The 19588-nt window shown below is 34.7% G+C and overlaps 1 pseudogene; it reads left to right on the top strand.

Moving 5' to 3' along the window:
• Positions 1-16919: 16919 nt before the first annotated feature.
• LOC138818552 (U6 spliceosomal RNA) lies at positions 16920-17019 on the top strand (annotated as a pseudogene).
• The last annotated feature ends 2569 nt before the right edge of the window (positions 17020-19588 follow it).

Raw genomic sequence — 19588 nt, 5'->3', positions numbered from 1 at the left:
ATTCGATCTTCTGCATGGTGTAACCTACTATCAAGACTTTATACTTTGTTTTTTATTTCTTTTTCTTCTAGTTGGTCGGTTTTGATGGCTTCAAATTCTTTGTTGGAGCAATGTTTTATATCTTGTATGAACTTCTTTAATTCCTTAATTTAGTTTTCTGTGTTTATTCTCAAATCACTTAGTTGATTGGTTATTCCCATTCCTTCTTTTGGTTCCATTCAGCATTACCTTTGTGGTCTCCCTGACTTCTTTCAGTTCTCTGTTTATGGATTCCATGAATGCCTTTAGTGATCTTTCTGCATTCTAATCCATCTCTTTCAATTCCTGTATTTCTCTTTGCTTAGCTTCTTCATGTTCATGCAGTTCCTGTAGTTCTCATTGATTGATCACAGTCTTCTCACGACATTCCTTTATTTCTCTTTGAGTGTTCTCAAACTGCTCATGCAATTCCTGTATCAATCATTGGGTTGCTTCCTCACGCACATGATATTCTTGCATTAACCTTTGTTTTGCCTCCTCTCTCTCCATATCATGCTTATTCAGAGTCCTTTGCAGGTTTTAAATATTTTCATTTACCGTGTTTACCAGTAGTGTTTTTAGAGCTTTTTGGGAGCTCTCGTCTGGATTATTCATTATCTTTTCTGTCCCCTGATTATCATGAGTGGGAGTTGAGATACCTGGACTTGCCGTTTTTCTCTTGTTTTTCCCGGTTGCTCTGCATATTTGAGATGTATGTAATGCCAGTTTTGTGCTAGCACACTATTTTAAGGCAAGCGTCAAGCAAAGTCTGTAGTTGCAAAGTCAAAAATCTGCAAAAATCTAGTTCAAAAGATATACCTATTCAACATCAAACAACTACATATTAATGGGCTACGAACCGCAAAGAAGAATTTGGCAAACAGAAATTATTAAGTTAGGGAGAGATATGGGTAAAAATAGGCATATAGGGATGTGGCAAGGCTGTGGGAGAGTTAAATCAATCCTAATCATAAACCTGGAAATAGGTTGGGCAGAATGATAGTAGAGAGACAGAAAATAAGAAGAAAGAGAAAGAAAAAAGACAAGGAAAATTAGAAAAACAAAAATTAAAAATTAAGAAGTGCAACACTTAAAAATTATGCAAATTGACAACCTAATATTCAGAGAAGAACGTGGATAGAATAAGAGAAGGGGAGGGATAAAAAGGAGATGTGAAAAACTTGAAAATAAAAGTGCTTAAAATGTTATATAGGTATAAAGAGGTAGTACTGCTATTAAGGAATTTAAGTCTAGTAGGTTTTAAATTGAGTAATAAATTTCTGGATTAAGCATGTACATAATGGTGTTAAAGTCTAATAATCAACTATTGGCATATCTGAGGATGAGCAGAACAGCAATTATGTCACGCAAAGAAGAATGAAAAAGAAGAAAAAGTGAAAAGAATTAGAAGGAAAGAAAAAAGGATCAAATTGTCAGTAGAGCTAAACAAAAAAAATTTTAAAGAAAAAAAGTACACACATATATACCCCTAAAATTAAAATTATAACAGGAAGAAAAAAAAGTTAATAGAAAACAAAAAAATTAAAAGTTAAAAATTAAATATTAAAAAAAAAAACTTTTAGAAAAAAATTTTTTATAAAAGGTCCAAAAAAAGAGTTCTTTGATTTTTTTGGGGGGGAGATGGGAAGATCCTGTCTCTCCCTGGGTCCTTAACCTGTATCTTGTTGGAGTCTCTGGTCTGCTTGTGGTTTTTGATTTTCCTGTGGCTTGAATGGTTTCTTAAGTCAGTTTGATCAGGCAGAAAAATCACAGCAGACGATTCTTGACCACAGGTGAATCTCTGGGTAGGGTCACAACCATGGAACCTCAATCTCCTCACAAGACAATTGTGAGGAAAAAAGGATTATTCAGAGGTATCTCTGGAGCATGACTAGGCACAGAGAGAGTGGCCTAAAGAGAAGGTTCTCTGCAATTCTGTGAGGAAATGTCAGGAAGATACACAGAAAGGGCTCAGGTGGGCCCTGTTATTAATCGTGCAACAGATGTGGGATTATCAAACAAAACATGGCTCTCTTTCATCATTACCCTATACACATGAGGAAGAGGATCCTTCACTGTGTTGAGTTTTGCAGCTGGAGAAACCAAGGCACAGAGAAGCAAAGTGACCTACTTATGACTTCAACTTCACAGGAAGCTCTGCCTGACTTCGCTACCATGCTGCCTAGGACAATGGGTGCTATTCAGTCCACTTCTTGTGTTAGGAAGCTCACTTCTTGTCAGTTGTGGGGCTGGAACTCTAGGCATGGGCGCTGTTCCCGAGAGCCTCAGCAAAAGCCTAGTGCTATACCACTTGTGCCCAAAGCACTACTTCTGAATTTCTGGTGGTTCTTTGGAGATAAGAGTCTCACAGACGTTCCTGCATGGGCTGGTTATGAACCAAGATCATCATATCTCAGCCTCCTGGGTAGTTAGGATTAGAATTCTGAGTTACCGGCACCAGACTTAATTGTAATTCTGACTTTTTTCTCTCTCTTTCCCAAGACCTGCTTGAATGGGTGCTGGAAGAAGGGGCCCAGCATCCCCATGTGGATGGAACCCAAGGTGGCCCTCTCATTCTGGAGGTGGGCTGTGGGTCATTAGCTGTCTTGCTAGCTTGTTGAAAGAGATTCATGAGATAAGCCCTTGACAGTTATTCATTGTCCACCCAGCCTTACTAGACTTATTGCATTGTATTGCTTTCTACATCATTTTCTAGCACCTGGCCAAAATAATGATATATGGTTACAGAATGAAAATGTAATGCAATCTTAAGAAAGTTATTTAGGGCTCTGGGAATTTGGCTTCATGGTACGGTGATTGCCTAGCAGCCATGAAACCCTGGGTTCATTCCTTAGTAATATATTAAAAAAAAAAAAAAAAAACACTGGAAGTGGTGCTGTGCCTCAAGTGGTAGAGTGCTAGCCTTGAGCTAGAAAAAAAGAGCTCAGGAAAATTCCCTACCCTGAGTTTAAGCCCTTCGACTGGCCAAAAGAACTAAAACAAAACAAAAAAAAAATTTAGTTAGTAAATGCAAAATAAAGAACCCATACTTGGAATATATAATTGCTTCTTCCATACTGACACCTGACAACAGTCCCTAATTTAATGTACTTTACTTATGTTAGGATACAGTGTTGAAAAAAGTTTTGTTCATTAAGTCACAGCAATTTAATGCCAGGAATGTGCTTAGATGTCAGGTAAAGTTTAATTCTGGAAATTCAATGATTCCAGGATTTGTGTCATCACTGCTAATCACAAAGAGACGTGTAGGCTAAGTGTGATTTTGAAATCTTTTTGGTGAGTTATGGAACCAAAAATGCAGAGGCTAATCAATAGTTGTGAAAGAAAATAAGGAGTAACTCCAGATAGAAGGAATAAATGATAGTAATTAAGGTATACCAGAAACTGTTCTAGAGAACCATTTTTGGTTATTGAAGAACTTGTCAACTAGCCTTTTCCTCATTGCTTTTAGCATTCTAAATCTCATAGGCTAGCTCAAAGTCTCTGTGTGATAAATGTATCTCCTTCTATGCTATTCTTACATACCTTATCTCTTTTGTATTCTAAAAATCTCATTCTTTCTATATTTCTCTATGAACATTTCCTGATACTAAATATACCTATACAGATGGCAGAGGATGCTAATGTAAGGGTCCTAAAGCTCATCAGTCATTAATGTAACAAAATGGAAAAGGAAGACATATTTATTGCTACTTCAATTTTTCTGAAATGCTGAAATGTAATCATTTGGTTAAAATTTCCATTCTTTGTCTACACAGTGTCATTCAGTGCACATAAATGCAAATATGAGCCAGGTGCTGGTGGTCTACAATTGTAATCCTAGCTACTAAGGAGGTTGTGGCCAGAGGATTGTGGTTCAAAGCCAGCCTTGTCAGGATAGTCCATGAGACCCTAACCTTCTATTAACCACCAGAAACCAGGAGGTGGTGCTGTAGCTAATCACCCAGGATCAACGTTCAAGCCCCACAGGAACAAATGTGGTGAAATATGACTTTAAGTTTCCCCAAAAGGAACGACAAGATCAATAATCTTCCGAACCCCAAAAAATAATTCCAAAATGATTCAGTGCACCTACTTTTGCTGAGTTATGTTATGGATTCTTTGCTGGACATATTCTCTAAAACCAAGTCGTTAAAGTAGGGATACAGGTGGACCCATTGCAACAATGAGATGTACAAGTCGTTATGTCGAAAAACGAACTTTACAACTTTGGTGGGGGAGGAGGATCAAATGGGGTTGGAGGGTATATGGGAAGGGATGGGAAGGGGAAACAAAGAGGAGGCAACAATGATTGATAAGAAATGTACTCGTTATCTTGCCTATGTAATTGTAACTCCTCTGTACGGTATGCTCACAAAAAAGAAAGAAAAAATGGTCAAATATTAGCTTTAAAATAAACTTCATCTAATATTTCTCATTTGAAAAGAGAAGACTGTACAGTTGATGTCACTTGGCTTTCTTACTATCTTAGTTCAAAGCCAACCCAGGCAGGAGAGTCTGTCAAACTCATATCTGTAATTACACAGCAAAAATTCGATAAGTGGAGTTTTGGTTTAAGCAGTAGAGTACTAGATTTGGGGGCTGGTGAGCAGGAACAAAAACTGTTCAGGGACAGGGTCCAGCCTCTGGGTTCAAGCCCAAGAACTAACATAAACTAAACAAAAAAAGCAAAGAAAAAAAAACAGATATTTCATTGGGACCCTCCTTAAAGGAGTACTGGTCTGAGAAGTGGCACTGGATGCTCTTTTGGAATCCTTATTGCTCTGGAGAACTCAGGACCATACTAAAGGAATTGATAACCTACTCCTGCAATAAGAGAATCATGTCAGGAGTGAAATATCCATCCATAAAACACTTTAAATCCTCCATGTCTTTGTTTCTTTGCAGTAGAATTTTTTTTGGGGGGTTCAGTCGTGGGCCTGAACTCTGGGCCTCGGCGCTTTACCTCAGGTCTTCAACTCAAGGCTAGCACTCTACCACTTGAGCCACAGCACCACTTCTGGCTTATTTTTGCTTATGTGGTGCTGAGGAATCAAACCTAGGGCCTCTGGCATGCAAGGTAAATTCTCTACCACTGAGCCACCTTCCCAGCCCCAGCAGTAGAACATATTTAATACAATGTTATTTCCTTTTGTTCTATGCTGGCCTTAAAATGGCACATTATTTCTTTTTGTAATTCTCTCAACTAGATGTTTACAGAAACATTATATATGAGTAAAAACACACTAGAAAAAGTCAATGACAGAGTTTTCTTCAAGCCTTCGTATTCTCTTCTTTTATAGTAAAAAGGAAAGCACAAGTTAACTTGAACTTCGTCAATCCTCTATGTTCCATTCCACTCCTGGAATCAGTTTCCACATCCATTCACAGTTACTTCCAGGAACAATCTATGGTGCTTCTTGAGGTATAGTGAATGATTTCTGGCTTCACTGAAATAACACGAGGACACGTTTGGACCTGAAGTAACACGAGTTTCAGAGACAACTTAGTAGAGAGAAAATATGAAATTTATATTGCTTATAAATATATTATCCATGAGTATATTGAGTTCAAACTTTGTAAATTCTCTGTAAATTAAGGCGAATTTTAAAGGGGAAGAAGTTTCTCAGATCTTTTTTTTTTGTGAGTGTATATGCTGCACATTATTTCCCAAGTGTACATGAATTTGTTAACTCATGTTAACTATAGCAATAATAAGAGAAAGAGAAATTCTGTGTTTAAGTATAAGAGTTCAATACACTATAGAAGACTCTACGAATAAGACCACATTGAAACAATAAACCCAAGTCCAGTATGTAGATTTATGAAAGTGATATAAAGAAAGCATTACTCTTACGTGGAATAGGAAGTATGAGGCCACTCCCTTTCTAAATCACGCTTGCTAATGACACAACTTTGTAGAAAGTAGAATGGAAGAATAATTCTGTTTTCAATGCAAGTCAGATATAAGAGCATGGACTTAATTGGGAAAAAATAGTACATCTTGAGAGAGCAGGGATTATGCTAGCTATGAACTGGTAGATAAGATCACATTTTTTCTTTCCTTTACTTATATATTGTTTGTTGATGGTGGTCTTGGAACTTGAACTCGGGGCCTGTGCACTGTCCCTCTGTTATTCAGCTCAAGGCTAGTGCTCTACCACTTGAGCCACAGTGCTGCTTCCAGTTTTCTTGCAGTAAATTGGAGAAAAGAGTCTCCGGGACTTTCCTACCTGAGCTGGCTTTGAACCCCAATCTTCAGATCTCACCACCACCCAGCTTAGGATCACATTTCTAACAGTGTACACTCAGCATATGTATTGTGTATATTCATCTATCTTTATATGAATTCTTGAGTTAAAAATCTGGGCTACAGCTTAGACTTTACACTCACAAAAATGTTTGTAGTTTAAAATTTGATTCTACTGGATAAATAAAACCTAAGAATGTAAAGGAATCTAGAAAGTTCAATTTGCATCCAGCCTGGGCAGAACAGTTTTGAGAAGGTATAATTAACAAGCCAAAAGCTGGATTGGAAGCATGGCTCATGTATTGGAATACCAGTCATGAGCAAGATTGCTGAATAAGATTTTGAAGCTTTTGCATACATACATACAATCATACACATATATACAGAGACACTTATATGTGCACACACAAATACACATATGAAGCAACTCTCAGAATATGTAGAAAAGATAGAAAACAATAGAAAATATGTCCTGAGTAAGACTAGAATCAAGTGATAATTTTTAAAATTAGAAAATCCTCAAGCGAACTTTCTTCAAAAAAGTTTGAGAAAATTACATAGATAGGGATCAGATATATTAAGAGAGTCAAGTAATCAATATTAAAAAGATTATATCCATGGAGAAATGAATCAGAGTCCTCGCAGGTGCATTTGGAAATGTTCATATCCTGTGTCAAATGTTAGAACATCTTCGAAAATAGTACATGAACAGTCTGAGAAGTTTAGTGGATAATATAACTGGGGAAGTTCAGAATTGCTAGTCTATATCTAGATTAAATAAACCAACAATTTCCTGGGAAGATGGCTCAGTGGAAGAGTGCTTGCGTTGCATACATGAAGCCCTGGGTTCCATTCCTCAGCACTACATAAGCAAAAAGAAAAAAACCATAAGTGGCTCTGTGGTTCAAGTGGTAGAGAGCTAGCCTTGAGCTGAAGAGCTGAGGGACAGCACCCAGGCCCAGAGTTCAGGCTCCATGACCGGATCCAAATATAAATAAATAAATAAATAAATAATAAATAAATAAATAAATAAATTTATAAATAAACCAAGAAACCATGGTGGGGCAATGTGATACAAGCTTTCAATTTTAGCACTCAGACTGAAAGGAGATTAGAGACTGGAATTACATAGTGATAACTTCCCTGGACCAGGTAGTATAAGTTTGTCTTAATAAAAGAAACCAAACAAGAAAGGAAAACGCAATTGGAAATTTGGGCTAATTTTGTCATTATGTTTTGAGAAGTCGTTTCCTATTGAAATGCAACTCATGTATAATCCTCAGTTGTGCTTTTAAATGCTCTCTGCATTACAGAACATTCCTAGATGCAAAATGGCTCATGATTCCCATCTAAAATTTGCAAAAGTAAGTAATTATCATTCTGTTAGATTCCAAGGAAAGGATGAAGGATTAGAAAAGCTTAAGCCTGGAGGAAAAGCAAAGTTCATCTAATGTAGGACTTTATAGATCTTGCTAAATTAGAGTTTAGACTTCAAATAAATATTTTGGTTTTGTTTGTAATTTCATATTCTATAGGATACTACAAAATTCTTTTTAAGTAGCGTGTTTAATTGACAAATTTACAAATGTTTCTTGCATTCTATTTGCCTAGCCTATTGTTTCAAGAGAGTTCTAATTAGAACTCAGTTAATAGATAATTCCAACAGTTCCTGTATAAAATGATAATGTAAATAATGTAGATCGAGTTGCCATGAAATGGATATTAATTTATAAATTTAGAAAAAGAGTGAGTTTTTGAGGCTTTGGTATAACATTTTATGAATAGAATAATTGTGTGACTTCTTCTTTCTTCTACCTGTATGTAACACAGAAAGCAATTTCCTTAATTACATGCCTCTGTATACAACCAGAAAAATGCTAGGTTTGGAGTTTGTTTTTATTTTTCTTTTTGTTTTATTGCTTTGTCATAGGGCTTGAACTCTGGACCTAGGCACTCTTTCTGAGCCTGTTAAGCTCAAGGCTTGTGCCCTACCACTTCAAGCTCAGTACCACTTGTGTCGGGCTTTTGCTGAGAAGTTTATTGGAGATAAGAATCTAGGGAACCTTCCTGCCTGGGTGGGCTTTGAACTGTAATCTTCCGATCTTAGCATCCTGAATATCTATGATAGTTAAAAAGTATAAATATAAATAATATTTTCAGGAATACCAGTGAAGGTAAAATGATGAAACCCAGTTTATTGTGGTGTAGGGCATCACATTAGCATAGGTGTAGTATTTTTTCCAATAGAAATAAGCTATTTGTGATGTGAATTATGGGAATTTTGAGGTGCACCCTACAAGTTGGAAACTGTTGGGCTAGGATGACTGTATGGCATAAATTTTGGGATTGATGGTCATAAAAATAATAGCTTAATCTGACAAACAATTGCTTACTCTTGAAGAATTAATTATAACCGATGCTTCATAGTTTTACCAGAATGTGGCTATTTTTCTGTTCACTTCTCAATCTGTAACACCCGATTGGAAAATGTATCTATTGCAGAATTACATAACATGCAAACAGGTACTATTTTGAATCTCTCAGGTATGAAATGTTCAGAATTTGAAAGTGAGTAGTTATTAGTAGTTATTATTTTAAGGAACACACATATCCTGTCCTCTTAACAACTTATTTACTTTTAAATGTTATGAGTTTCTATAGAATTAAACGGTTTTCAGTTTTAGTATGAGAAAGTACTAATTTATTCTTTTTTGAAAATATTGGCAATTATATTGTGAAAATATTGTCAAGTTATATAACATTCAAGTTGATGGCCCTCTGATAAAGAAGAGGCTATTAATTCAAATTAGATGCCAAATAGTACTGATTTTTAAAAAGTTACTACATGAAGAATAATATTTACTATACCAATACAGTGAAATTTTATTTCATGCAGCTTATTTTTTAAATTTCATTTTAATGTGAAAGTGATGTGCAGTGGGTTAGTAATTGTAAGGCAGTGAATACATAACTGTTCAAACTTGTTATACCCTCTCTCATTTTTCTCACAGTTTTCTTTCACCCCGAAACCCCTCACAAGTTGTAATGTACATTTCCAACATATTGTCTTCTGAGTATTGCTATTGCATTGGTTTTCCTTTTCTCCTTTGTCTCGCCATTTTGTTGTTCCTCTTCCCTTCCCTAATTAAGGTAAATGTATACACAATACCAAAACCAAACACAGTAGGAGATAACCCATAGGGGAAAAACCCAGGGAAAATAGAAATCACATAGTACATTAAAAACAACAACTGCAAATAAATATCTCTGTCCATATCTTGGAGTTCATTTTGCTCAGGATCAGCTTATATGTTCATATATATGCATAACAAAGCCACTGGAAATAATAGTTTCATGGATACTATATCATGAAAACAACATGTTAACTGTTTTTGATGGTAAAGGTGGAATTAGGATTGGTAAATTCGTGAGTCTGATAAAGGAATTTCAAAAGAGGTTTAAAACTATGACAAGTAAATTTTAATTGTTCAAACTTTTTAACTGAGCCTATTAAAATTTAAAATTGCCTGGGAACATAGGCTTTCATGCAAAGAAATCCATGGAGACTTACTTGAGAGGTAAGATGGCTCATTTTCACACATAAAAAAACAAGACTCACAAACAGTGCTGTAAATCCTGTAGGTTAACATGAGAATTGTCCTTAACCAGGAAATATCTTACTGTGAGAAAAAAGGTTGTAGTGGAATTTAAACTTTTTTTTTAAAAAAAGACATCAAAATTTGTGAATTGACCTTTAATTAATAAACAGTAATTCTCTTATAAAGATAATTTTGGTCAAAATATTTAGGGAGAAAGTGCTCTTCAAAATGAAAGAACGTATTGAGTTTACACTTTTCTGTTTGTAATACATTCCACAATGTCTTTGTAAGTGAAGCACTGAAACACAGAAAAAATCTGATTGTATACTTCAAACCAATGATTTCACATTTCTAAGTAGATAAAAAATATAATATCCTCATTAACATGAGATAGTGAAGACTTGTCTTATTACATAAGACAAAAAGTTTGAGGATCAGAAAAGAATTGAGCAAATTGAAAAGGTAAAAAAACGCGTTCTTTGAAGCCCTAGCTAAGGATATTGGCTTCAGCCGTGGAGGGGGCCAAACTTTTTGATATAGATTGTCTTAATGTTTTTGCTACCTAAAGTGATTTTACAGAGCCTATTTGGCTTAGTATAATGCAAAACAAATTGAATGAAGACATGAAAATAAATTCTACCTCCAAATAAAAGAGTTTTAAAAGAGAAACCATGAAGATGTAGCAGTGGCGGATGCAGTATAGTCCTTCACCTTCACTAGACTTGAAGCCAAGAAGCTGTGCTTAATTGGAAATCAGGCAAGAGCAAAGAGTGGACATAGAAGTAGGACATAGAATTATTGTCCTTTGCATGATCTTGTATTTAAAGAATCCCATAGACTCCACTCCCAAATTACTCAAGCTGATTCAAAATTTTGGCAAAGTAGTAGGGTATAAAATTAACCCCCCAAAATCAATGGCTTTTCTGCATGCCAACAATGAGAAAAGTGTGGTGGAAATTAGGAAAGCAACTCCATTTGTAATAGCCCCACAATAAATAAAATACCTAGGATTTAACTTAACCAAAGAAGTGAAGGACCTCTTTGATGAAAATTTTAAAATCTTGAAAAAGAAAATCAAAACAGACCTTAGAAAATGGCAAAAACTCCCATGCTCCTGGATTGGAAAGATTAACATCGTGAAAATGGCAATATTTCCCAAGGCTAGCTACAAATTCAACACGATACCTATCAAAATTCCAACCTCATTCTTCAAGAAATAGAAGAGGTAATCCAAAAATTCATATGGAACAATAAAAGACCCCTAATATCAAAAACGCTCCTCAACAGAAAGAACACTGCTAGAGGAATACCAATACCAAATTTCAAACTCTACTATAAAGCCATAGTAATCAAAACCGATTGGTATGAGGACCAATGGAATAGAATTGAAAACCCAGAAATGAACCTACAGACCTATAGCCATCTAATCTTCGATAAGGGACTTAAAACAATAGAATAGAATAAAGACAGCCTCTTCAGTAAATGGTGCTGGCAAAATTGGTTAACTACTTGTAGAAAACTAAAGCTAGATCCTTATCTATCACCCTGCACCAGAATCAACTCCAAATGGATCAAAGACCTCGAAGTCAAAGCAGTCACTCTGAAAACATTACAGGATGTAAGAGGAGAAACCCTAGGTCTCGTTGGCTCAGGCTAAAATTTTCTTAATAGAGACCCAGAAACACAACAAACCAAAGAAAGTTTGGACAAATGTGATTGCAAAAAGTTGCAGAGCTTCTGCATGGCAAAGGACATAGCTAGCAAAATCAATTGAAAGCCCATGGACTGGGAGAATATCTTTAATAGCCATACAAGGGACAAGGGTCTCATAGCTAAAATATACTTGGAACTCAAAAAATTAAATCCCCCAACAACAAATCCTCAAAGAAACAACTGCCCAATAAATAAGTGGGCGAAAGACTTAAAGAGAAACTTCTCTGAAGAAGAAAGAAGGATGGCCAATAGACACATGAATAAATGCTCAACATCACTAACCATAAAAGAAATGCAAATCCAAATAACATTGAGATACCACCTCACTCCAGTTAGAATGGCAAAAATCAAGAACTCTAACAACAACAGATGCTGGAGGAGATGTGGAAAGAAGGGAACCTTACTTCATTGTTGGTGGGAATGTAAACTTGTTCAACCACTTTGGAAAGTAGTATGGAGGTTCCACAAAAGACTTCACATAGAGCTCCCCTATGACCCAGCTAGCCCACTTTTGGGAATTTACCAAAATGTCTACAAACAAGACCACACTAAAGCTACCAGCACAACTATGTTTATTGCAGCATTATCTACCATAGCTAAGATATGGAACCAACCTAGATGCCCTTCAGTAGATGAATGGATCAAGAAAATGTGGTATATATACGCAATGGAATTCTATACCTCCATCAGAAAGAATGACATTGCCCCATTTGTTAGGAAATGGAAAAACTTGGAAAAAATTACATTAAATGAAGTAAGCCAGGCCCAAAGAAACACAGGTCCCATGGTTTCCCTTATTTGAAATATCTAGTATATGTGTGAGTCAAGCGGAAAAGGACAGATAAAGTGATGTTAGGAAAATGAACCCTTAGATATGTATTGTAATATTTTTTTCTTTCATGCATGTGTTTCTAACGCATTTATAAGATTATTTCTTTCTTGCTTTGTATGTAGCTCCACCACCGTATATCCCCCACTTTTACTATATTTGATGTTAGTATAACTTGTGGAGAAGATGGGGAAAAGCAAGTCGTTTAAGGATTCAGGTGGACCTGTTGCAACAATGAGAAGTACAAGTTGTCATGTCAAAAACGAGCTTTACAAAGTCGGTGCGGGGGGGGGGGTGAGAAGAGAGGGAAAAGTTTTGTGTGGGGAGGAGGGGGGAGCCTGAGAAAGGATATGAAGGGTAAACAAAGAAGGAGGCTGCAATGCTTGGTTAGAAATGTATGCATTATCCTGCCCATGTAATTGTAACCCCTCTGTACAGTACGTTCACAAATAAAATAAATTAAAAAAATAAATTAAAAAAAAAGAAGTATTGTCCTTTGTAACAGACAATGTAATCCAAGCAATGGGTGATTTAACTCTATTCTTCTCCATACATCTTGTTGAGCAAAAGCAAGACCAAGAGAAAAATAATCTATTGAAATAATTTTGCAAAGAATAATTTTACTGTTCCTGATATGGTATCTAAGGAAAGTCTTAAGAGAGAAGATAAAAGTCGTAAGAGTGAAGATAAAAATGGATTATTCTTTAGTTTCCTCTAAGCATCTTGTTAGCAAAATATATCTTTGAGGTTAGAATTTATTGAACCAAAAAGGGGTGGAGTACTTATTTTTGTGGGCACATTAGACACAAGAAGATTTCAAGGTAAAAGAAAAAAGAAAAAAATTATAGCTAAATATTTGTGATTACAGGTTCTTGGACTGTTTTTTTGGAGACAAAGATTTGCATTAGTGTTGGTCTTCATTAACATAGTTGTTGGGTTTCTGTGGCAACCAAATGAAAAGGGGAAGTTTAATGGACTCGTTTGGACAAGTAAACAGCATGATAGAAAATAATGGCAAATAATATTTAATGAATTATTTTGAACAATTATTTTGCGAGAACGAAGAAGGAAAGATATAATTCAAAATCACTTGACTTTATTAAAAGTATGAAAATAGAGTAGTGAAGAGATCGAGAGAAAACAAAGAGGACTGCTTTCTCTCCAGTGGAGTAATAGGTTCTTGATCTTGTTTCTTCCATTCTGTTTTCACAAGTTATCAAGTGTGCCTCAGGACTCGAGTATCCAGTTCAAAGAGCATTTGCAGAAGAAAATATTTGCAGTAGATACAGGTGAATTATAACCTTAGACAATCTATTTAAATCTGTTTAAAATTCTCCCCTACCCCAAATTGCTCTCTTTGAAAAGCTTGTTTGCTTTTCCAAAGACTGACCTTCATTAATGATTTAAAATTTTTAGAGGAAATATTCATACTCTCTAAAGATTGTTGTTTGGTTGTAATTTTTGTGTGTTTTTGTTTGTTGTTGTGTTTTTTAACTGAATTTCAAAAGGTTGTGCAAGTGTGTTACAATTAAATATGTCCATCTAATTGTCTAACGCTCCTGGATCAGAGTCACTCCTTCTATCAATCTGAACCAACCCTTTCTCCAAGATTCATTTCAGATTTACCGCTTCCTTTATTACATGTGTACATTGAGTATTCTAGCTTTACTTGCCCATTTTTCTATTTTTCATTCATTCTATTTCTTTACTATTGTTCCTCTCTGGTTTCAATTTCCTGATATTCATTCTGTTAAACTGCCTGTTAATTTTTGAAAGGTTTACATACATTCCGTGGAGTTTCAATCCCACATATACTTGAACTGATGTCAGCTTATATTTCCATAATTCATTCATCTGCAATAACAAATTTGCAAGACTGGAGATGTGAAGCACTTAGACATGATTTTATTCTCATTCATTTGGAAGATTAACCTTTAGTCAGCAAGAAAGTTTAAAAATGACTTAGAATGTATTCCTAACTACTAGTTTTTATAAATGGCTTTGTACAATATATGTGATTATTTTATTTTACATAGGATAATATTTTGTACTACCTATAAGTTTTGGAAAAAGAAGAAAACTAAAATTTACTAGTTTAGAGGAATATGATAATAAAAGAAGACATATTTTATGTTTGTCACATCTCTGATCAGTACCCATATGCAAGACTTAAAGTCATATTTCTTACTATGTTAGACAGATAGGGAAAACATAAAACAACACATGATAAGGCAACTCTTAGTGACTTTTTACAAGGTACGTTTTTATGTGATGAAATTTACTTTATTACCTATTATTTGGGTTTGAAATATGGGAGGCTGATCTATTTAACATATTTCTGGAAGGCACCTACTGAACAACACTAATTGTGGGGGTACTCTTTCTACACTTTAATGAATGAATTTGTTTGGTATTAGTGCTGGGTAAGTAAATCAACTCTATTGTAACTTGCTTCCTACACTTGAAAACCTTGTAATGTCACTATCATCTACTTGTCAAGTGTTATTTTGGCAAATGTGATTTTAAATAGTTTATTTGAAAATGAATATACTTTCAGGAGATTAAATGTAGGTTATCATTGGTTTGAGAATGACATTTTATACTACAGAACCTAGTTTTCTGAAGTACCAGTGTTTTGAAGCACTAAGGATCTTCTTAATGGTTTTCTAAATTATATTTGACCTCTAAATCAAGTTTTCCTAGCCTTGGTAGAACAATTATGGATCTATCATTCCAGAAACTATTTTTTGGCCAACTTTTGCTGCACTGAAATCTTTCATTAATCATTAGGAGAGGGGTATTAAAAATAATCTTGTTCATTTGTGATTTTGTTCACTCATATGGCCTGGTCATCTGTAAATTGAAAGTTTGAACTACAGTACTTTCTCTCTTATTTAGTGATCTCATCTTTCATTTCAAGTTTCATTGCATTTCACAGTTGATTACTGCTAATTCCTATAAGAAATTGGGGCCTTGAAATATATTATAGGACATGAGAAATTGAGATTAGTCTTCAATTACTTTCTGTTGGCATGTTGCATGGGCCTAGGTTAGAAGTCTTGCCCTTGTTATCTGATGATGCAGATAACTTGAACCTGTTATCCTAGGACCCGTGGGTCCTGCAGAAGAATAATAGCTTTTAGACATTATATCAGCAAAATTTGGGTATAATCAGTAAGAATGCTTCAGAAATATGGAGAAAAACCCTTTGGGACCAGCGAGTTAAAACAATAAACAGAGCATCAGAATAAAATCCCTTATACATTAGCGGAAAACAATACTGTTATTTTACCATGTGAATTCAGAAGACAACAAACACTTAGAAGGTATCACAAGTTTATACCGAAGACATTGCATTGATACTTTTTATATTCTAATTTATATTCTAAACCTAATTATTTATATTCCAATCTATTTATGAGAATAATTGTCAATATATTTGTCAAACTATCAATTCTAATAAGATTCACTGTGTGAAATTTAAAATCAGTACATATAAATATAAAATATATAAGTATATATAATATAAAAATTGTTTTGCATTATTCTGTTGTGGTTAGAGTATTAAAGGCAACTTTAGTATTATTCCATTATCTCTACCTCAGTTTTTGGTAGTTAGACTTAAAGCTTTACCATTTGTTGATTTACAGCCTAGAGGCAAGAGGAAACACTGTGATTAAAACATTACCAATTTAAGGCCTAATATTGAGGAGAAACGTATGGACTTCTCCAGGAGCTCTGGACATATTTGGTGATAGAAAGTCCGTAGTGTAAGTTCCTGCCTGGTTGGATGATAGACAGGAAAGGACAGTAGGTAATCATGCATATGAACAATTTTTTCACCTTCTTGGCTTTAGCTACTTTTGAAATGATAAGTATAGTAAACAATTATATTTTGATAAAATACCTTCTATTCTGAACAATTCTGACAGAACTGTTCATCTCTCTATGATCTCTTGTAACTAAGGTTAGTTTTGTTCCAGTAGACAATCTATGCTGTCAGGGTAAGATATTCTGATTGTTCTGTTCCTACATGGAAGAAGGGTAAAGGGTCAGCTAGACATTTGTGCCAGCAAGACCTCATTTGGGAAATTTTAAGTTGCACAAGTTAAGAAGTAGCTCTTAAGCAAGGCTTACTTTGAATCCATTAGCTCCACAAAGCTAACTCAGTTGTGATAAATAAATACTTGAAAAGCAATCACCTTTGGACTTAGCTGTAAAGGCTTCAAAGTATGATCAAATTTAAAATGAAGAAGACAAAATAGTCATTGACAAAAAATTGCAAATAAAATAAAATTAAATTGAATTAAAAATAAAATTAAAAATAAAATTGCAAATGTGAGCAATTTACCAAACAATGGGTTTTGTCCCATTATACAAAGAATTTTAGAGAAATAAGATCAATAGCATATTTAGGAACAATAAGGGTTCCTAGTTATAAATATTCAACCATGGATAAATGCCTGTAGGAAGATTCCATCATTAAGTACTTAAATTTAGAGGATACTACATGTTTCAGCAGCAGGTCTACCCAAATTACAACAATACAGAGATTAACATGGCACTTGCAGAAGGATGATATGAAAATTTGTGAAGTATTCCATATTTTTCATTCTTCAAATGCAAGAAATGAAAAACAGTTATTAAAAAGTTGATTACAAAAACACAAGTGTAACAAGACCAGTAATTCATAGAATTAAAGGTTAGTTTGACATCAGTATATTAAATCTTCACCTGAGAAAGGCCTTTACATATCATAATCTTTACAAAACTTGAAATTAGTTAACATTGTCATTTTATCCCAAAGAAATAAAAAAATACAAGGACCTAGGAAAAAAGGAATCTTAAATTTTTCTATATGGAATGCAATCTGAAAGGACATATTAATGAACATATACATTATATAACAATGTAGAATTCAAATTATTATATGTAGGAGCGAATTAAATAGATTATGGACATTATACAAACATAGATATGCTTTTTTCAGAAAAGTGCCACGAACATCTATAGTGTCTATACTATTCTTTTCAAAAGATGTTAAAATTATTTCTGATTTAAAAAAATCACAAACTGTCTTGAAATCATTATAGATGTATACAAACAACTCTTGAATACATTTTGACATCAAAGTCAGACAATTCACTTGGAAGAATACCATGGAATCCATGAATTTTTAAAGTAAGATATTGCTGTTGCTTTGTATTGTGAAAAAAATTGTAGGGACACAAAGGATGGACTGGCATTTTTGAAATTCAATACACTTAACCATATCATTACAACTTAGGAGAACAATATGTACAGTCTTCCACAACTTCAAAGAGGTAGTAATACTTACTTATCCTTTGAAAAATATCAAATGCAGTTTCTTCCAAGTTGTTCTTCAGACCTGGTTTCATACAATGGTTCCACAGAAGGAGATACAGCATATCGTTGTTATTTCTATTCCCAGCAGCGAGATGCAAGGGGGTCAAGAGACTTTTAGTTTGGGGACTGGTATCTGCATCATGATGAATTAAGAAAGAAGCCACTCTGGTATTATTCCACATATAATCACTGTGCAGGTGTGTCTAGCCATTCAGAATTATTGCATGAATATCTGCCTTAAGCTACCAATTCATGGACAATGTCTAAGTGTACACTCAAGGCTTCCCGATGAAGAGGGTTATACTCATCCTCATCCCTAGTATTCATCTGAGTGGCCTTTTTGGAAAGTAGTCTCCATACCATAGTAAGCTGAATAATTTCAGGATCCAAAAGATGAAATTTCCTTGGGTCCTACTCCATTTTTTTCTTGCAATTGATACTATTCCTCACTTTTTCATCTTACTTCCTGTCTTCATCAGAATTGCCTAACCAGAGACTTTGAGTGCCAGGGGGAATGAGATGTCCAAGTTTTTCCCCAATAGTTCACATTGGTTGAACTGGTCAGACAAATCTGGTGAATTTTCTGCATATATTTATTCACCATGATTTATTTATTTTATCTTTTTCCATTTTTACTACTCGAAATTATTCTAACTGGAGAGTAGGGAATTTAGAGAGAGCAGAGGAAAGATTTTCCTCAATATTCAAAGGTACAGACTGAAAATGAGGACCAGTGGTGTCTTCACGTGCAGCTTATTCTAGGAATGAGAAAATAGGAAACAATGCCTTCTATGTAAATGATTTGGGAAATACAATGTTATAGTGTGAGAGAACTCACTATTCAACATATGGGCTTAAAGAGCTTTCTAATAGCTTTCTAATGTTAGTATTTAACATTCGAAAAAATGTATAATGCAATAGTAAAATAGAAGTCCTTTGTATGACTACCTAAATTCTTGTTTTTTTTAAAGATATTTGTTGTCATCTAAAAATACGCCTATCTATTGTCTTCAGGTGATTTTGATGATTGAAGAAGCTTAATGAGAAGTCAAAATGTATTAGTAGTCCTTTGCTATCAATTAAATTTCACTTTTTCTTCTTGGAGGATATAATGATCAAAGCAAGCAATCAGCAAGCAATCGTTCAGAATCATGCTTCCAGTGCAAGTGAATCACCAGTAAGTAATCCTCGATACCATTATCCACAAAGATTTGTCACAGATACAATCACCCTGCCCTCTCTAGCTGCTTTCCTAGCCTGGACCTATTCCTTCATTGTACAGGAAAAGTGTGATTCAATTGATTTCAGTCATATCTGTTAGTAGAATTATCAAGTATTTAGATTCTTTTTTTTTTAAATGAGCTGTGGGGCATGAACTCTGGGCCAGGGCACTATCCTTGAGCTCTTCAAATCAAGGCAAGCACTCTACCACTTGAGCCACAAAACCACTTCTGGATGGTTCTGTTTATGTAGTGCTGATTTGGGAAATGGTAGAGCAGAAAGTGAAATGATGCAACCAAAAATATAAAAACAAAATAAATTAGGATAATTATGGAGCAATCATATTGTCTATGAGAACCATGAAAGAGAGAGAGGAAAATAGATCCAGATGTGCAATGACCTAGCTAGCCACAAAATCCATGCTTCTAATCAATTTACAGAGCAAACAATTTTTTTTATTTTTTAAAAGAGATAGAAATAGAATATATGTATTTACTTGAAATTAGTAAATACATTTTTAGTAGCCTACATAAAGAGTCAGAGCTTTGACCAAATTACAGACAAGAATCTTAAACCTTGGGCTAGGATGGT

The sequence above is a fragment of the Dipodomys merriami genome, unplaced genomic scaffold, assembly GCF_024711535.1.
Source record: "Dipodomys merriami isolate MVZ:Mamm:240054 unplaced genomic scaffold, mDipMer1.0.p SCAF_779, whole genome shotgun sequence".
Classification (NCBI taxonomy): Eukaryota; Metazoa; Chordata; class Mammalia; order Rodentia; family Heteromyidae; genus Dipodomys; species Dipodomys merriami.
The sequence above is the reverse complement of the archived record's forward strand: the minus strand, read 5'-3'. Positions and strand labels throughout refer to the sequence as shown.